Below are 12,415 nucleotides of genomic sequence, written 5' to 3'. Positions count from 1 at the left end.
GTTTTGATTAAACTGAACTAAACAAAATAGTTATTAAAATTAATTTTACCCAACGGTCTCTTAGGTGTGACACCGAAAACACAAGCAATAAATAAATAAATAAATGAACTGGATTCTATTTATATGACATATCCTGGAATAGACCAATCCATTGAGATAGAAAGTAGATTTTAGTTGTTCCCGGAGTTTGGAAGGAGGAGGAGCTGGACCATGACCAGTCATGAATACAGGGTTTCTTTTGGGTGATGAGAATGCTTTCTGATCCGATAGTGGCTTTATAATTAGATAGTGGTGCTGAGGGACTTCCCTGGAGATCCAGTGGTTAAGAATCCACCTGACAAGGCAGGGCACATGGGTTTGATCCCTGGTCCAGAAAGATTCCACATGCCATGGGGCAACTAAGCCATGAGCTACAACTACTGAGCCTGCACACTCTAAAGCCCATGCTCTGCAATGAGAAGCCACTGAAACGAGAAGACCATGCACCACAGCGAAGAACAGCCCTGCTCACTGCAACTAGAGGAAGTCCACATGGAGCAATGAAGACTCAGCAGAGTCAAAAAAAAAAAAAAAAAAAGATACCAGTGATGGCTGTGAACCTTTGTATATGTGCTAAAAGTGATTGAATTGTGCACTATACAAGGGTGAGTTTTATTAATATGATTTGCAAATTATATCTCAATAAAGCTTTTATAGAAATTTAATGCTTTGTTTTTTTAACTTTAGAAAAATGTGGCTACTAGAAATTTAAAATTACCTGAATGGCCTGCACTGTATTTCTATTTTTTAGGTGGTCAAAGGCAAGCATTTATGGAGGAAAATGATAGGATGTCTAAATTCAGTGGTGACTGTACAGTTTGAATAGGGAATGGTTGTTTGAGAAGGGTAATTTATTATGAATGTTAAATATATTGTATAGCAGAAATAAAAGAAGATTTGTAGGAGATAAAACCTGTTTTAGAAACTACTAGTGTAGCAGAGTGTCTTGAAAGTCACAGGAAAATGCTTGCATTTGAGGATCAAATTTTTATATTTCTTTCTTTTCTGTTTTACTAGCTGTTACAGGAAATATATCCACTTAGAAGACACTTCTTCAGTTAGTTATCTGATATGAATGCGAGGGCAGTTGCTTGAGTATGTTGATAGGATTTTCCAATATTTAAGTGTCTCAAAAACTCCAAAGTTTATCCTTAAAATAAAATGTTAAAAGGAAGCAATTGGTTGGGATCCTCTGGCTGGAAGACCCTTGCCATGCAATAACTTGTGTCAGTTTATGTTAAAAATAGGATTAAGAATTGTCCCAGGGAACGGATTTGTTGACACAATGCAGGAATGAGAGGGTGGGACGAATTGAGAGAGAGGCATTGACATGTATCCATTACCATGTGTAGAGTAGATAGCTAGTGGGAAGCTGCTGTGTAACACAGGGAGCTCAGCCAGGTGCTCTGCGAGACCTAGAGGGGTGGGATGCAGGGAGTGGGAGGGAGGCTCAAGAAGCAGGGAATATATATACACACATAGCAGAGTCACATCCCACAGCAGAAACTAACACAATACTGTAAAGCAACTATTCTTCTATTTAAAAAAATTTAAAAGAGAAAAGAAAAAAATAATAATTATCAGCATTGTCCATATAGTTTAGTCAGGGATATTATTTTTTGGCTTTTAAAAGAAAGATTCAACAGAAAATGATTTGTGTGGAACTTCGAATTGTTTCATGAATTGCCTCTTGTTTCCCCTTTCACTTTCCTATACCTCCAGCTGCCGAATGCAGAGAGCTTCTGATGAAGTGTCGACATTTAAAGAGATGCACAAACCTTTGTATTGTCATGCTCTGCTCAAGTCTGGATCTGCCCATCATATAAAACAGTTCTTGAAAGGATCTGAGATAAAAAGATTCTTTTAAAGAATTTTGCAGTATAATAGTTATTAAGGTTCAAGTTTATGTAACTTTATAAAAATAACCTATATAATTTCCTCATTTTCACTTGGTTCTGAAGCATCAGCAGCATTTATACATATAAAGGAATACTTATCCATAGCAATTAACAGAAAATGTCTGAAAGTAAAATTCAATGTCAATATGAAATGAAGTATTACACAGCATTCCATGAATATGCATATCTTATGAAATGATTTGCTTTAAGAAATAGCATGCAGAAAATATCTTTACAGTAGACATGTAAAATAGTTTTAAAGTTGTATATTTCATAGTACATTAATTATTTAAACAATGGTAACCAAGAATAGAGTTTGAGGCAATGGTATAATCTGAATTTTATTTGAACTAAAATACCCTAATTCTTGATCTTAATCAGAGAAATAGTAACAGATTTTATTGGTTAGAATGTTGCTAATAGTTTAAGTATTCACAGTGTTTGCCTAGGAAACGAACTGAGATCATTCTGTCCTTTTTGAGATTGCACCCAAATTGGACTAGAAAGAAGGCTGAGCACCAAAAAATTGATGCTTTTGAACTGTGATGCTGTAAAAGACTCTTGAGAGTCCCTTGGACTGCAAGGAAATAAAATCTGTCGATTCTAAAGGAAATCAACCATGAATATTCATTGGAAGGACTGATGATGAAGCTGAAACTGTGATACTTTGGCACCTGATATGAAGAGCTGAGTCATTGGAAAAGACTCTGATGCTGGGAAAGACTGAAGGCAAAAAGAGAAGGGGGTGACAGAGAATGAAATGGTTTGACAGCATTACTGACTCAACGGACAAGAATCTGAGCAAATTCTGTGAGAGAGTGAAGGACAGGAGAGCCTAGAGTGCTGCAGTGCGTGTGATCAGAGGAAGGATCTATTAGGTCGTTTAGTCTCTAGTGTGGTTTTAGGGCCATTACTACCTCTTCCAAGAGCATCTGTATTTTACATTCTCTATTTGTGAATAAAATACATGTGCCCTGAGATGGGAATCTGAAGCATCAGAACAGAATAGGGAAGATCCCAGGGCCATGACTGCATGTGTCTGTGTGAGTGGGGATGCAGGGAGTGGGGCTTGTCATGGGCTCATCAGACAGTCCTGGAGGTGATACTCTGCTCTAAGAATTTTCAGAGATAATCTCTATATCCAGGGGCTTGAGCAGAAGCTCATATTCCCAGTGCACAAAAGTACTTGTCATGTTTCATATTGAAAATAAGAAAATAATTGCAGTTGTTAGAAAAATAACATTCCCTGTTATTTAGGCAGATGGATTGCAGAAGAAAAAGCCCACAGAAGATGAACACCTTTCTGGGAAGAGGGCATTTCAAGAACTACTCTCAGTACCGTGGGAGGTAAGCAGAGTGTCCCATTTTACTGATCTGCAGCACACTGAAAGGGGCCACCCACTGTTGGGGAGATAGACAGGACCCCCCACAGGAGCAAAGAGGGGTGAGCAAGACGAGACTGGTGGCAGTTGGTGAGTTTCCCTCAGCCCCAGGCAGGGGAGATGTGAAGACACGCAGAAGAGTTTGACTCCCAGGAGGTGTCAATGACAGCACAACATAACTTATAAAATAATTAGGCGTACGTTCTGACTGGTATTTGGGGGTATGGAATTCTGTCAACTGTCATAAAAAGAACATTTTTGCATTGGTTAACTAAAGAACAACATAATTCTCTTGGAAGTGTGTGAGCCTAAGCACAGCCAGGAGGTGTGCCAACGTAACCCACTCTGGGTGTTGGGCAGGGCTGGTTCCTCAAGGCTAGTTCCTCACTGGTCCAGATAAAGACCTTCTGCCAAGAGAAAAGCATAAGCAGCTGCTTAAAGTGCAGAATTGTCAGTAGTTAACACACTTGAGCGCTTTTGTGTGAGTAAATAAACCCCTTCCTTAACTTCTGCCCAATCTTTGGACCCTCCCCTTTAAAAAAAAAAATAATAAAATGGAGTAGAGTTGATTTACCATGTTCTGATAGTTTCTGCTGTGCAGCAAAACAAGTTAGCTATATGTATACGTATATCCTATACATACATATAGGTCACGACAGAGCATGGGTGGAGTTCCCTGTGCTATCTGGTAGGTCCTTATTAGTTATCTATTTTATTCACACTGCTGCTGCTGCTTGCTAAGTCGCTTCAGTCGTGTCCGACCCTGTGCGATCCCATAGACGGCAGCCCACCAGGCTCCCCCATCCCTGGGATTCTCCAGGCAAGAACACTGGAGTGGGTTGCCATTTCCTTCTCCAATGCATGAAAGTGAAAAGTGAAAGTGAAGTCGCTCAGTCGTGTCTGATTCTTAGTGACCCCATGGACTGCAGCCTACCAGGCTCCTCCATCATGGGATTTTCTAGGCAAGAGTACTGCAGTGGGATGCCATTGCCTTCTCCTACTGTATATAAAATCCTTGGACACTCAGGAACACATCCAAATTGTCCAGGACAGATTGAGAACTCCACGTGTGTGTGTGCTAAGTCACTTCAGTCCTGTCTGATTTTTTGTGACCCCATGAACGGAAGCCCTCCAGGCTCTTCCGTCCATGGGATTCTCTAGGCAAGAATACTGGAATGCGTTGCCATTTCCTTCTCCAGGGGATCTTCCTGATCCAGGGATCGAACCCGAGTCTCCTACATGTCCTGTATTGCAGGTGGAATTTTAGCACTGAGCCACCTGTAGCCTGAGAACTCTATGCTATGCTAGTTGCTCAGTCATGTTGGACTCTTTGTGACCCTGTGGACTGTAACCCAAAAGGCTCCTCTGTCCATGGGAATTCTCCAGGCAAGAATACTGGAGTGACTGCCATACCCTTCTCCAGGGGAACTTCCCAACCCAGGGATCAGACCTAGGTCTCCCGCATTATAGGCAGATTCTTTACTCTTTGAGCCACCAGGAAAACCCAAGAATACCGGAGTGGGTAGTCTATCCCTTCTCCATGGGATCTTCCTGACCCAGGAATCAAACTGGAGTCACCTGCATTATAGGCAAATTCTTTACCAGCTGAGCTACCAGGGAAGCCTACCCTTTAAAAATCACACGCCTTGAAGGAACTTGCAGATGACCTGAGATAAAGGCTTCTTCTTCCCTGAATATTTTCCTCATCTACTTTGCAGCAATATTGAAAGTATCTCTTCTACCTTGGGCTCCAAGATGGGGATCCTACACCCCAGGAAGTAGAGGACAGCATGCCAAGGGGTGTGTAGGAATTCAGGGACAAATGTGCCAGAGATCCCAGAACTTTCAATTTCCTCCAAGTTTTGGCTAAAACATCTTTAAGATGAACAGAGATATTTTGTAGAGTGCCAATGTAAATTATACATGCATTTTTAAAATAAAATCTGATTCTTCCAAGATATAGCTTGGCTTCAGGTGGCTGAAAGACTTTTATATCTGTGAATAGAGGCTCATACTTTTTGTTTGTTTGTTTTTTTCTGCCAGTAGGAGCAGGAAACATCAAAAACACTGCTTGGGAGAATTGTGTTCCATTAGCTAAGCAGAGTCACAAGTGGGCCTGGCCAGGTTATCCCTATGAAGCAGCGATGCATCCAGGACTCACTTACACTTACAGTTTCTTGCCCATATTAAACTTCTTGATTTTCACATTTTCTTAACTCTTTAATTTGTGCTCTACCATCTTTTCATAAAATATTTTGATTTCTCTACATTATTTTTTGCACTTACCTTCCTCCCTACACCCATCACCACGTTGATTTCTGCCCCTGAACTTCACAATGACCACTCCCTTCCCCCACACCATCCTATAACTTACTTAGCTTCTTTTTTCATGCTTGTGACTTTGAAGTATGAAAACATCTTTTTTTTTTTTTTTTTTTTTTTCGGTCTCTTGGTCCTATAGTGTGCTGGTCATTGCTCTGGGCTCTATGTTCTGGGTCTCACTTAATATTCAGTAACCAATCTGTAGGTCCTGGGAGATATGTTCAAGGAACAGAATTACTGTGTGGTAAATAAATAAGCTAAACCTAAGTCTCTCCAAAGCTGACATCTATGCCTGGCTCTATCGATTGGTGGGGAGCAGAGGGGTGGGTGTAGAAAAGAAAATTGGTTGGTTTATTTACTGTGGTGAAAGAAAAAGAAACACGTCAAATTGATTGACAGTATATAAATTCAACAAACTAATTGAATTTATCACCTTAATAAGACGTCTGACAGCTAAGAAACTTGACAATGTGAAGTTGACTGATTTGGGCCATGATGATAAAATTAAAAGATGCTCATATACAAAGTGCAAATGTCAAGGGAAAGTTAAAACTAGACTCTCTGATTCACTGCAATATTTCATTCCCTGTGACTTCGTGGTGATTTCAGAATAAGTGACCTTGAGCCAAGTCAACTGAGAAATCCAAATAATATGCATATCAGGATATCTGAACAAAAAGACAAGTTTCAGCTTCCATTACTCAGGAATAACAATGATGTGGGTGACATCTGGACATTTTCCAAGCAATTTAGGAAGAAAAACAATTGCTTATAACATATATCCTTTAATAGTCTAAATATTTTGTGTAAATTTGTGTCTTCTGTCTGAATGTCTAGATTCCTCAGTGAGATGAATGGAAGAGTTGTTATGTTATAGGACCAATGTTGTTGAATCAAAACTTAAAACAGTCCTAAAGGAAATCAGTCCTGAATATTCATTGGAAGGACTGATGTTGAAGCTGAAACTCCAATACTTTGGCCACCTGATGCGAAGAACTGACTCACTGGAAAAGATCCTAATGCTGGGAAAGGTTGAAGGCTGGAGGAGAAGGGGACAACAGAGGATGAGATGGTTGGATGGCATCACCAATTCAACGGACATAGTTTGAGTAAACTCTGGGAGTTGGTGATGGGCAGGGAGTCCATGGGGCTGCAAAGAGTCAGACACAACTGAGCGACTGAACGGAACTGAAGCTTCTAGTGGAGGTCGGGCACTGGACAAGTCATCATCCTTGTTTGCCCTGATTATGTAAATTAGCCAGGGCCACACATATGTGTGTGTCTTTGTGGGTATGTGTGTCCAAAAGAGTGTACAAATTTAGGGAGGGCTTCCCTGGTGTCTCAGATAGTTGAGTCTGCCTGCAATGCAGGAGACCTGAGTTCCACCCCTGGGTTGGAACGATCCCCTGGAGGAGGGCATAGCAACCCACTCCTGTATTTATGCCTGGAGAATCCCATGGACAGAGGAGCCTGGCAGGCTGCAGTTCATGGGATCACAAAGAATCAAACACAATGGAACGACTAAACACACACATTTTTAGGTAAGTGCAAGAAGCCTCCTAAGAGCTTCGACGTCTGGACACTTGGTTGGTGGAAGAAGCAGCAGTCTATTTATACGTATAGCATGTTCATAATCAGAGTTTTGCTGTCGAGTCATGTGTTAAATTGTGTAAGGTGGTTACTAAATTCATTGAAAAGTATCCAACATCTTCACGAGTTCTATTGAGGTATGAATTGAAATACAGTTTGTAGGATGAACAAATGTTCAGTGTTATTCCATACAATAATAATAGTCATAATGAGATTGAAGCAGCTATTTTATGTTTGGTACTTGCAATGTACCAGGGACCTTTCTGACTACTTTATATTTACAAACTCGTTATGCCTGACAAAAATCCTCTTCGACACAAAAGACAGAGAATAGCAGCAACTCGTCCCAGAGATGATATTAGCAACGTAAGCCCATCCTCTGAATCATGTCTATTCAGATTTGGTATTTTTAAAGCTGCCTAAAAATCCCTTGAACCTGTAAAAAATACTTTAAATCTAAAACTCATCTCTATATCTAGGCATTTTCCATGGCTAGATAAGGGAAACTATTCATAATTTTCTCTGGGAGACTCAGCCTGGGAAGTTTGTTTAAACAGTGAAAATTTTTGAGATTGATTGAAAATATTTATGATTTATAAGCTATTTTCAATGATTGGTACCAAAATATCCAAAGATTTTATGTAGTGTATTTTAATAATAATAATAACGAAAATATGGACACTCCCCTTCCTCATGCTTTTTCTTCCAACATTGCTAATGTCCTTGTGATTTCTGCACTATGGAAATACAAATAAATCCACCACTGATTTCCACTGGGGTTTCTCTCTCCTCACTTCCCGCGTCCCAGAGCAAAGACTAATTTTGACTCTGGCTCCTTTATCTGACCTCAGTGATAAAGTAAACAATGGAAAAAGTTTTCCTTTTTTAAAATATAATGAAATCCCATTTCAATACAAGAGAATGCAGTTCTCTTGTACTGAAGAAAAGCAGGCTCTTTAACTCTAAATTTGGTTTTGCAAAAGGAACAGTTTTACAGTAGGATCATATTAAATCACAGGCAATAAGCCTAATTGAATTACAGTCATGGGTTGAAAGAGGAACAGCAAGGAACTTGTTTTACCAAATGCTATGCAATTTATCCCGTGTCTATTTAGACGTGATGTATAGACTCAGGTCAATTACTCTGAATCTCCAGTAGTTTAAAGCCTCCTGGTGGAGGAAAGGCTATGCTCAGGGAAAGGGAGTTGTCCTGTTTAAGTAACTATTGAACCAACCTCTGGTGATGTGTGTAAAGACAAAATAGTTCACTTTTGTCCATCGAAACCCAACTGAAAGTGTGAAACAGGGGCTCCACTTACTATGAACATTTCTCTTTATCAGGGGCTCCGCAGAGTAGTAGAAATGTATTGAACTGCATCCTCCTTTATTTTGATCAATAGGCACTAAGTGAAGGGGGCAGTATTCTTGAGAACCCTGGGTGAACAAGAAAGACCCCTTTCTTTCAGAATTTTTTTTTAAAAAAAGTTTACTTATGAGAACTGACAACAGAACGTTACAAAAGAGAATGAACTGGGAGAATTTTATGAGTTGAAAATACAAACATACTGGGAAAACATTCAGATACAACCACTCCACAGCAGTCTTAAACAATGTACACTGTACACATTCTGTTAAAAGAAATTGTGGGTTATGGAAATATCCAAACAGTTGATCAACATACAAGAATCAAAGTATTTTTTAAAATTTTGTATTTAGTCAACCAGATGTTTATCTGCATGTTTCTAGATTGTGTTAGCATCAGATAGTTTTTCTTAGTAGGGAGTTGTCCTGGTTAAGCAACTATTGAACCAACCTCTGGTGATGTGCGTTAAGACAAAACAGTTCACTTTTATCCATCGAAACCCAACTGAAAGTGTGAAACAAGGGCTCCATTTATGATGAACATTTCGAGGGACAGAGTTGTGCCCTTCAAGCTCATGTGTAAGTCAGTGGGTGAAGGACTAAGAATGCAGTCTCCCAGAGATGCAGGGTGATAAAGGGAAGGTAGCTCTTTTGTGTGGTATAGGCAGAGTAGCATGTGAGGTGCTGAAACAGAAATGGAAATTCAGGAACCCTGAGTTTCTCTAAAATTACCAATTCTGACATGGCTTCAGCTGTGAATATCTCAGATCCCAATTTTTAGGTTCTTTTGAGTCCCCTTGCCAAAAGGTTTTGCATCCAAGCCTAGAATCCTCTGCACCTTGATTGCAAGGAACTGGAGATTAGATGGGAAGGAGGGTCTAGGCAGTCCTGAAGCTTGAGAAGCTGAAGGTGGGAGTGGGCTGTGTACACACCAGTACCTCCCGACCAAGGAGGCCAGGAGCAAAGGATTCAGAGATGGCCGGGCATTACTGGAGTGGGGAGAAAGGAAAAGCAGCAGCCCTTGCATTCATCAAAACACCGGCTCACATGCTGAACCAAGTAGAAACAGATAGTAATACAAGCTCTACCAAAATATAGAAATAAAAAAGACTAGAAAGCCCTGTGCTGCCTTGTCTCTCTGCTAGTGGTTTGTCACCTTCTATAATCCCACAACTAGGAATGCCGTGACCTCTTTGACCTTGAGCCCAGGGCTGATGGGAAATGACTCTTCCCTTCCCGTAATATTTGCTTGCCAAACTATGTGTCTTTATTCCCAAATTTGATTATTTGTTCCTCATGGATTTTTTTGTGTTAATTTTTTAATACATGCATTAAAATACTTCTAATCTTGATACTCACTATTTTGGGCACCTCTTAAATTATGTGCCCCTGTGGAATTTCCCTGACTCTTGGCCTAGTCGTGGCCTTGCCAGCATTTATGTAGAGATCGGGCCCCAAGTCAGATACAGGCTGATTTGGAAATGTTCTGAAACCTTTGCTGTCAATCACATTTTTAAGAGATTGAAGAGGGGCAAGGCAAACTTTTCAAGGGCTTGTATTCCTTTAAAACTCACTGGCATCAAGTCGAGGTTTCATTTAGAGAATTCAGAGACGTAACCACATCCCCCGAGGAGGGCTGGGGGCGAAGGGTTTAAATCAGTGCTTGTGAGGTGGCTTGAATGCAGTTCATTTCTAAAACAAAATTAAGCTCTGAGAAAAGGTAGCACACGTTCAGTGTAGATTTAGCCACAACCAAAAGCCCTGGCTGTGCCTTTAGACTGTGACCTGGAAATGTCAGTCCCCACTGTGGGAGCTGTTTAAAACTCCAGAAGAGAAATCAGAATAAGCAAGCATTTGCCATCTTCAGTTGTGCCTGTGCAGATGAAGCTATAGGGATACACAAGAAATAAGGTTTTTATTTTTAATGTTATGTTTCTCATAATCAGTAAAAGGTATTCGAGTGCAAAGTGAAGTTTTCTTTAAGTATTGTAACAATAAGCGGTATCCAGCCTCTTCATTGGAAGGACTGATGCTGAAGCTGTAACTCCGATACTTTGGCCACCTCATGCAAAGAATGGACTCATTTGAAAAGACCCTGATGCTGGGAAAGACTTCAGGCAGGAGGAGAAGGGGACGACAGAGGATGAGATGATTGGATGGCATCACCGACTCAATGGACATGAGTTTGAGTAAACTCTGGGAGATAGTGAAGGACAGGGAAGTCTGGTGTGCTGCAATCCATGGGGTCACAAAGGGTCAGACAGGACTGAGTGACTGAACAACAACAAATTTACATTGTTCTATCAGCAAGAAAGGCAAATGTGCTTTGTTCCTGGAAGGGCAGTGGATATTTTGAAATGAGAAGGCAAATGAATACAGGAAACCACACAGAAGAAAAAAGAGGAAGCCTACAGGGTTGGTTGTGTATTAGAACACATTTGCCTATTTCACTTGCCTTTAGATTGGCTCAGGATATGGGGGTGATGGACCAAAAGTCATAACTGGAGTTTTTATCATTGGAGAGGAGAACAGCCATAGTGCACATAATGTTCCAAATGTGAATAAGGTTATTTTAAAAGAGAATCTCGAACATTCTATAAATTGCATACCATAATGAAAACTGGAATGTCTCCTTGACTAATTCTGCCATGCTGTGCACATACCTAGAGGAATCTTTTAACATTTTACAGAAAAAAAAAAAGATATAAACATTAACCCAGAATTTAAATAATTTAAATATAGGCAGGAAAGCAAAAAATATCTCATTTGGAGAACAGTGTTTAAATTTCTTAAGTCTGTAAAAACAAACCTGACAAATGTGTAACTTTCGGATCATTTAGGATATCTGCAGTTATTTTAGTATTGTGTTTAATAAAAATTTAGTTGTATGAAGTTGAATATAGTGAAGTGTTAAGATATTTCACCAGGATTAAGCTAATCCTTCTCTAACATAAGGAAAAGTAGTTGCTAATAAACTCTATTTTTAACAGCCACTTGAGAAAGACAAGATGAGACTTATAAAAATCCCTTTCAAGAAATTTTCCAGTACAATAACAGTTTACACCCAATACACACAGAAATACATTGCAAAAACTTTGCCTCTGCCAAGTTACAAAGTCTGACTTGTCAGAGTTACATCATGTTTTTAAAGCGTATTTTAAGTGAAGCTTGTCATACATCAGACTCTAGTGAATCTAGCAAGGGTGTCCCTGTTTTAGAAATGTATGGGCTGCATTCTCTTTGAGTTTTTCAAAGAATTATTTTAGTATCAAAATTCCACATGTGGAATGAAAACCAATGGGTTTTTTTTTGGTGCAGTTTTTGGAATATACATTTCTACTCATTTTCCATGTTCTATGCCCCACCCCAACACCCCTCCCTTTATAATGTTGATATCAGTACAGAGTGCTAAAATCACCATGAATCTGATCCCTTCAATATGGATTTTCTGTGCTGTAGTGTCAAGGCTGGGGCTTGAAACGGCATGATCGTCACAGGAGAATCTGACCCTGGCTTTCAAGATCTGTTTGTGATAAAGGAAATTTAAATGCATGGTGCAGGTAAAGGACCAGAGATGAGGCAACTCTGTAAGAGCTGCCTGATAGTAAGAATTAATTTGAAAATTAAAGATGAATCTATTAATAGAATACATTAAAATTCCATTCTCTGTATGTGTGCCTTGCTGACATATATGCAATTTATATATATCCAGAAGGTGGGTTCTGGAGACAGAATGCTAGTGTTCACATATCTCATTCTTGCTTTAGAATACTGTGTTTTTGGGGTGTATTACCAAGCTTCCTTATGCCAATTTCTTAACAT

This window comes from Oryx dammah, unplaced genomic scaffold (assembly GCF_014754425.2).
Source record: "Oryx dammah isolate SB20612 unplaced genomic scaffold, SCBI_Odam_1.1 HiC_scaffold_10, whole genome shotgun sequence".
NCBI classification, from domain to species: Eukaryota; Metazoa; Chordata; class Mammalia; order Artiodactyla; family Bovidae; genus Oryx; species Oryx dammah.
The sequence above is the reverse complement of the archived record's forward strand: the minus strand, read 5'-3'. Positions refer to the sequence as shown.